The sequence below is a fragment of the Muntiacus reevesi genome, chromosome 4 (genome assembly GCF_963930625.1).
Source record: "Muntiacus reevesi chromosome 4, mMunRee1.1, whole genome shotgun sequence".
Lineage (NCBI taxonomy): Eukaryota > Metazoa > Chordata > Mammalia > Artiodactyla > Cervidae > Muntiacus > Muntiacus reevesi.
This window is the reverse complement of record NC_089252.1, coordinates 132,486,574-132,493,734: the sequence shown is the minus strand read 5'-3', so window position 1 is coordinate 132,493,734 and position 7,161 is coordinate 132,486,574.

The window sequence follows — 7,161 nt, the reverse complement described above, 5'->3', positions numbered from 1 at the left end:
CTTAGAACCAATCTATTGAACCAGCCAGACTAGGTTGAGCACAGGTAGAATGCAACTCTATTTTCTTCACCTCTATCTTTTGGGTTTTATCTGAAGATTTGTTGTCATTTCCTCTTCCACAGTTTTTAGAAAAGTTTGAAATAATGCAAAAGAATCTAGGTTTTTCACATGAAAATATAGACCATTATTCAATTTAAAACTTCTCTCCAACATCTGCTCAAGACTGCCACAGGCTGCACTGGGGAAGAATGTCATAGCCAACTTCATTTTTTTTCTCTTGATGTATTTCTTACCTCATGCTCTGTCACTTATCTCACATTTCTGTTCTCTACAGTGTCAGGCCAACAGAGCTGAAACAAATAGACTGCCAGATGCTTCTCCAGCATATATGGGTTTATTCAGGATTAACTGAGAATTGCAATTTGGAGTCTGCAACCATGGTGAGCCATGTGCAAGTCCCCCTTCACAGCAAGAGAAGGGACACGCTCTCACAGAGAGGAGAAGGAAGTTGGGAGGGCTGAGTAAATAAGGAGTTCTTGGTTTTTCATTGACTGGCTCCCTCCCAGGAAAGAGAAGTGCTGGCCTACTGTCACAGGATGTAAGAGCTCCTCCTTCAGGTCTCAGTTTATCTGAGGTTTCTGCTTGTTGCCTGTGTGCTAAGTCGCTGCAGTCGTGTCAGACTCTGTGGTCCTACTGGACTGTAGCCTGCCAGGCTACTGTGGGATTCTCCAGGCAAGAATACCGGAGTGGGTTGCAAGGCCCTCTTCCACGGGATCTTCCCGAACCAGGGATCAAACACAACTCTTACATCTCTTGCATTGGCAAGCAGGTTCTTTACTGCTGGTGCCACCATGAAATGTCAACAAGGTGCAGAGAAGAGGTGAAAGGGGAAAATGACCTTACATGACTGGTTCCGTTGTAACTTAATGTTGAGTCTTTGTACTGGTTACGATGGTGGCTTTGTTTTTCTTGTAGGATGCTTCAGCAGTTTCTTCTGATAGCCTCACCTGCTAGAACTTTAACTGCTAAAGATAATGCTTTCTGTAGGAATGTAGCTTGCTCCTAGGGCTAATGAAAGCTGATAGCATCAATTCCCAATTCAGTGTTCAGTAACTTCATGGTGGTAACTTGAAATCCACCATAGTGCACATACTTATATGATGGAAATCAGCAAGTCCTACAAATCAGGGTTTTTAAATACATACATATATGTATATATAGGTATGTATATATGTATATTTTTCCCCTCCTGGAGGGTCTGACAATTGGTAAACATATACCAGCACATTACCCCATATATTGCTTCCTCAGGATTCTTTGGCTGGCCTTTTCTTTGAAAATGCTTTGGGGGAGTGATTTTACATACCATCATTTATTCCCTTAAGTTCAGGAACATAATGTAAACCTTTAGAGTTTGTCTCTTAGAGTCCCTTGCTTTGGGGGAGTGGGAAGGGAAATAGAATACAAACGTAATGGCAAACTTACCACAAAATCCCTTACTGTCAGCATCCGAGGTCATTTTCTTAGGCCTTTCTGCTAAGAATAGACTCCTGACCTCTCTAGTGCCTCCTTAGCACTGTGCCTGAACTTGTGTAAGACTAGTTGGAAAATGAATAATTTAAAAGTCAGACTTTGGAAAATATAATAGCTGTTATTTGCTTCAGTTGTGACTAACACTAATGTTTCTAGGGGCAAATAATATCACAGTAATTATTATCATTGTTGTACTATTATTATCACACAAATAACTCCCATTGGTTCCAGGACTACTCCAAGGGCTTTTTACACACTAGAAATTTTCACTCCATTAATCTTCATAGCACTTATTGTTACAATAATAATAAGGTACTATTATTAACCTCACCTTATAGATAAGAAAACAGAAGCACCCAGAGACTGAGTTACTTGTCCTAGATCAATCTAGAATATATGTATTGTTAATCAATCTGTTCAGTCCTCAGAGGAAATAAGAAGAATTAGTACTCTCTGAATTCATCCTGCCTCTGTATGCAGAGTATAGCATATGTAAAACTCATTTATACCATACAGCAACTTCTGATTTAGGTATTATTACTTTATTTCACAAACTGAAAGTGCTACATGTGGAATATCATGAGTATGAGCTTGCATTAGTAAAAGATGAGTCTAATATTTGAAATAGTTATGCATGACCTCAAAATTCACATTTTTATAGTTCACCACCGTTCTTTGGTAGGAACTGACTGTAAGTCTTTTTATCCTCTTCATAGAGTGTCATATTCTCAGTACTAGTATATGAAAAATTACTTAATATTGAAAATTGAGACTACTTGAGAAATTAATATACAAAGCATAAAATAATATTAAAAGAAAGGGTGAGGTATATCATTAAGAATACTAATATTTGAGAAATAAGACCTAATATGTATTGAGTGTATGGTATGTTGGGTATTGTTCTAAACACATCTTACTTCATATTTATAAAGAATTCTAATACAGAGTTTCAAGTATTCTTACACTGCTAGCTTCTGATCTGTATATTTTAGAATTACCTATTTGCTTAACAACTGTTTAGATTTCTTACTCCTCCCTCCTCATCCCCTGCACTTAGCTCCTCTCCCTCATACACTACACTCTGAGAGCATCTGCAATGGTTAGTTTGATGTGTCAACTTGACTGGGCAATGGGGCACCCAGATAGTTGATGAAACATTATTCTAAGTATTTCTATAAATGTGTTTTGGGGGTGAGTAACATTCAACTTGGTAGATGGCATAAAGTGGATTGTTTTCCTAATGTTGGTGAATCTCATTTAATCAATTAAGGGTCTGTGAAGAACAATAAGTCTGACCCTTTCAAGTAGGACTCTTTGATGGCTTTCATGCTTTTGAACTATGGTTGTGGAGAAGACTCTTAAGAGTCCCTTGGACTGCAAGGAGATCCAACCAGTCCATCCTAAAGGAAATCAGTCTTGAATATTCATTGGAAAGACTGATGCTGAAGCTGAAACTCCAATACTTTGGCCACTTGATGTGAAAAACTGACTCATTGGAAAAGACCCTAATACTGAGAAAGATTGAAGGCAGGAGGAGAAGGGGTGATAGAGGATGAGATGGTTGGATGGCATCACCAACTCAATGGACATGAATTTGAGTTAGTGTCAAGAGTTGGTGAAGGACAGGGAAGCCTGGCATGCTGCAGTCCATGGGGTTGGAAAGAGTCAGACATGACTGAGCAACTGAATTGAACTGGGTCACTGGATTTTTCCTGCTTTCATATTTGAGTTGATTATTGACTTCTCCTGGGTCTTCAACCAGGTAGCTTTTTGACTAGAACTAAACCATTAGGTCTCCTAGTTCTCCGGCTTGCCAACTCACTCTGCAAATCTTGAGACACACCAGTGTCCATAATTGTGTGAATTAATTCCTTATAAAAATGTCTCTTTCAGTTCAGTTCAGTCGCCCAGTCGTATCCAACTCTTTGCAACCCCATGAACCTCAGCACACCAGGCTTCCCTGTCCATCACCAACTCCTGGAGTCTACCCAAACTCATGTCCATTGAGTTGGTGATGCCATCCAACCATCTCATCCTCTGTCATTTCCTTCTCCTCCTGCCTTCAATCTTTCCCAGCATCAAGGTCTTTTCAAATGAGTCAGCTCTTCACATCAGGTGGCCAAAGTATTGGAGTTTCAGCTTCAACATCAGTCCTTCCAATGAACACCCAGGACTGATCTCCTTTAGGATGGACTGGTTGGATCTCCTTGCAGTCCAAGGGACTCTCAAGAGTCTGTGGTGTCTCCAACACCACAGTTCAAAAGCATCGATTCTTTGGTGTGCAGTTTTTTTATAGTCTAACTCACATCCATACAGGACCACTGGAAAAACCATAGCTTTGACTAGATGGACCTTTGTTGACAAAGTAATGTCTCTGCTTTTTAATATGCTATCTAGGTTGGTCATAACTTTCCTTCCAAGGAGTAAGCGTCTTTTAATTTCATGGCTGCAATCATCATTTGCAGTGATTTTGGAGCCCCCCAAAAATAAAGTCAGCCACCATTTCTACTGTTTCTCCATCTATTTGCCATGAAGTGACGGGACCAGATGCCATGATCTTAGTTTTCTGAATGTTGAGCTTTAAGCCAACTTTTTCACTCTCCTCTTTCACTTTCATCGAGAGGCTCTTTAGTTCTTCACTTTCTGCCATAAAGGTGGTGTCATCTGCATTTCTGAGGTTATTGATATTCCCCCAGTAATCTTGGTTTCAGCTTGTGCTTCTTCCAGCCCAGCGTTTCTCATGATGTACTCTGCATATAAGTTAAATAAGCAGGGTGACAATATACAGCCTTGATGTACTCCTTTTCCTATTTGGAACCAGTCTGTTGTTTCATGTTCAGTTCTAACTGTTGCTTCCTGGATAGATATAACCATTTATATTTATCTACATCTACATCTGTATCTATAACTGGGCTTCCCTGGTGGCTCAGATGGTAAAGAATCTACCTGCAATGCGAAGACCCGGGTTCAGTCTTCCCGGGTTGGGAAAATCCCCTAGAAAAGGGAATAGCTACCCTTTTCAAAAATACCCACTCCAGTATTTTTGCCTGGAAAAGTCCATGGACAGAGGAGCCTGGGGGGTTACCGTCCATGGGGTCACAAAGAGTTGGACATGACAAAGCACAGCACAGAACATCTGTATCTATAACTATGTATAGATATATATCTGTCCTATTCTGTTTCTCTACAGAACCCTGATTAATACAGATTTCAATGTAGTTCTAGCACAATTTTGTTTAAATCAATATCCAGCATTTGCATTACTATGGCTATGTAACTATTATTTCCTGCTGTCAGGGTGGTTTGTAATTTCCTCGGTTCTGTCTTGCCACAGCAAAAATTTGAAGTGATGGACAGGCCAGTGTTATAGCTCAGTTTTATTTGACAAACAAAGGAAATTACACCCTCAAGGCATGAGGGCAGTCCGACCCAAAAGACAGAAAGAGAAGAGAAGCCTCCAGCTCAGTTTTTGGCTCCTCTCTATATATGTTTTTTTTTTTTTCCCCCTCCCCCCTGAGCCTGCCTTTTGTAAATTGGACAGCCAGGAGGGTTGTCTGTTTTCCCTGAGGTTCTCACACCCGTCCTTGGACCTTCCTTTGTTCTATTTTCAAGGGCTTTTCCTTTCTCTTTTAGCCACCACCATTATGGAGTCCTTTTTCCTATTCTAACTACCTAACATTCCCCCCTCAAGAGATGGGAGGCCCAATTCTTTGGAAACAGGGGCATAGAGTCTCTCTGGCTATTTCCTGCTGACCTGGGACAGCAAGGGGCATTGGGCCTCCCCTCTTAGTCTCAGGCCTCAGAATCCTTATAGTGGTATCCATCTAAGGGTGAGCTATATTTTCTGTGGTTGGGTGTAGTTTTATATATCCTTGTTGAACTGGCACTGCACATTGTAGCTTGTTGACCTGGGCAGAAACAAAATGGGTTAGACAATTGATAATACATGGAGCAATCATAAGCAGCATCAATATGGTTATGACAGGGATTAATAGGGGCATTAGCCAACTCCAAATTTCCCTTGCCAGGAGAAGGATCCCCCCAAAAGAGATTATAGCCACCTGAGAATTCTCCAGCTCATTTTGTGAGATCCTATAGGATCTGAATGTTTTTATTGAGGACTGTGAGACTTTTGTTTTAACTTGGCTGGAGGTATTTACCCAGAAACAATACGTCTCGTTCAAGATGGCTCAAGTCCCTCCTTGTTTAGGGATCAGGAAATCTATCTCCTGTCTATTTTGTGTTGTCTCTGCCAAGCTGTGTTGGCTCTTTGGAGCTATCCTGAGAAATCTGATCCCCAAAAACTCAATTTTGGGGGTGTTCATTAGAATGGCACTCATTTGTAGTCCTGAATAGGTATCTGAGATCTCCCAGGGGCTCACAGGTGTATTGAGTGTCCTCTTCGGTTTTCTTCCATGCTTAACTAATGAGTAGTGAATCCAGGAGTCGTGTCCTGGTACCTTGACTGCTGTGGGGGTAGAAAGTATTACAGGGCAGGGGCCCTTCCATGTGGGCTGGAGTTGAGCCTTTGGGGACCCACCTTTCCAAACTTTAATTAGGGCTTGAGTCCCTGGAGAATATAGTGGTGACTCTTTAGAATCTTTTGGGTCCTGGTTGACACCCCACAAGCATATATCCTGTTGGAATTGCCCAATGGCCATAGTATAAGATCAGTGGGTCTGAGCCTCTAGATCTAGGAAGAGATCATTGACATAAACAAAAGATCTCCCATATAGCATCTCATAAGGACTGAGAACAACCTGTTCCTTAGGGGTATTATGGGTACAGAGGAGAGCTATTGGTAAAGCCTCCTTCATCCCAGGGAGGCCTCCTGGGTTATCTTTTTTATCGCTGATTTTAAGAATTGGTTTGCTCTTTCTACTTTTCCTAAAGACTGAGGCCTTCAGGTGCAATGGAGATAATAAGTAATGCCCAATGCTTTAGAGACCCCTTGGGTGACCTTAGAAGTAAATGATGTCCCATTGCCACTTTGTAATGACCTGGGAAGACCAAATCTTGGAATGATTTCATGGAGCAGTTTTTTTACCATCTCTTTGGCCTTCTCAGTCTGAGTGGGAAAGCCTTCAATCCATCCTGTGAATGCATCTATCATTAATAGATATTTATAGCCTTGAGAAACTGTCATCTGGGTGAAGTCCATCTGCCAGTCCTCTCCTGGGTAGGTCCCATGCCATTGGATGGGCTGGGCTAGCTGGGGTCTTCAAGCTCCTTGGGGGTTGTTTAATTGACAAGTAGAACAAGAGGAGGCCATGTGCCTTATAGTTGTTTGGAGGCTTGTTGCTCTGAAGGATCTTTCTAGTAATCTTTGGAGGGCCTAAGTGAGTGGTGGCATGTAAGAAATTAACCAACTTCCACTGGAGGTTCCCAGGCAGAAAAAGGAGCCCCTCCTTTTGGAACCACCCCATATGACCTTAAAAGCCCTCACTCTTAGCTTTAAGAGTCTCACCTTCAGCATATGAAGGAGTTTCTGGCAAATCAGTCTGTGGAACTAGGGTGGCAACCTCTATTAGGTCATTGTTCTGTAATGCTGCTCTCTCAGCTGCCTGATCAGCTGCTTGGTTCCCTCATACCACTTCTGGGCTCCCCTTTTAGTGTCCTCTACAATGG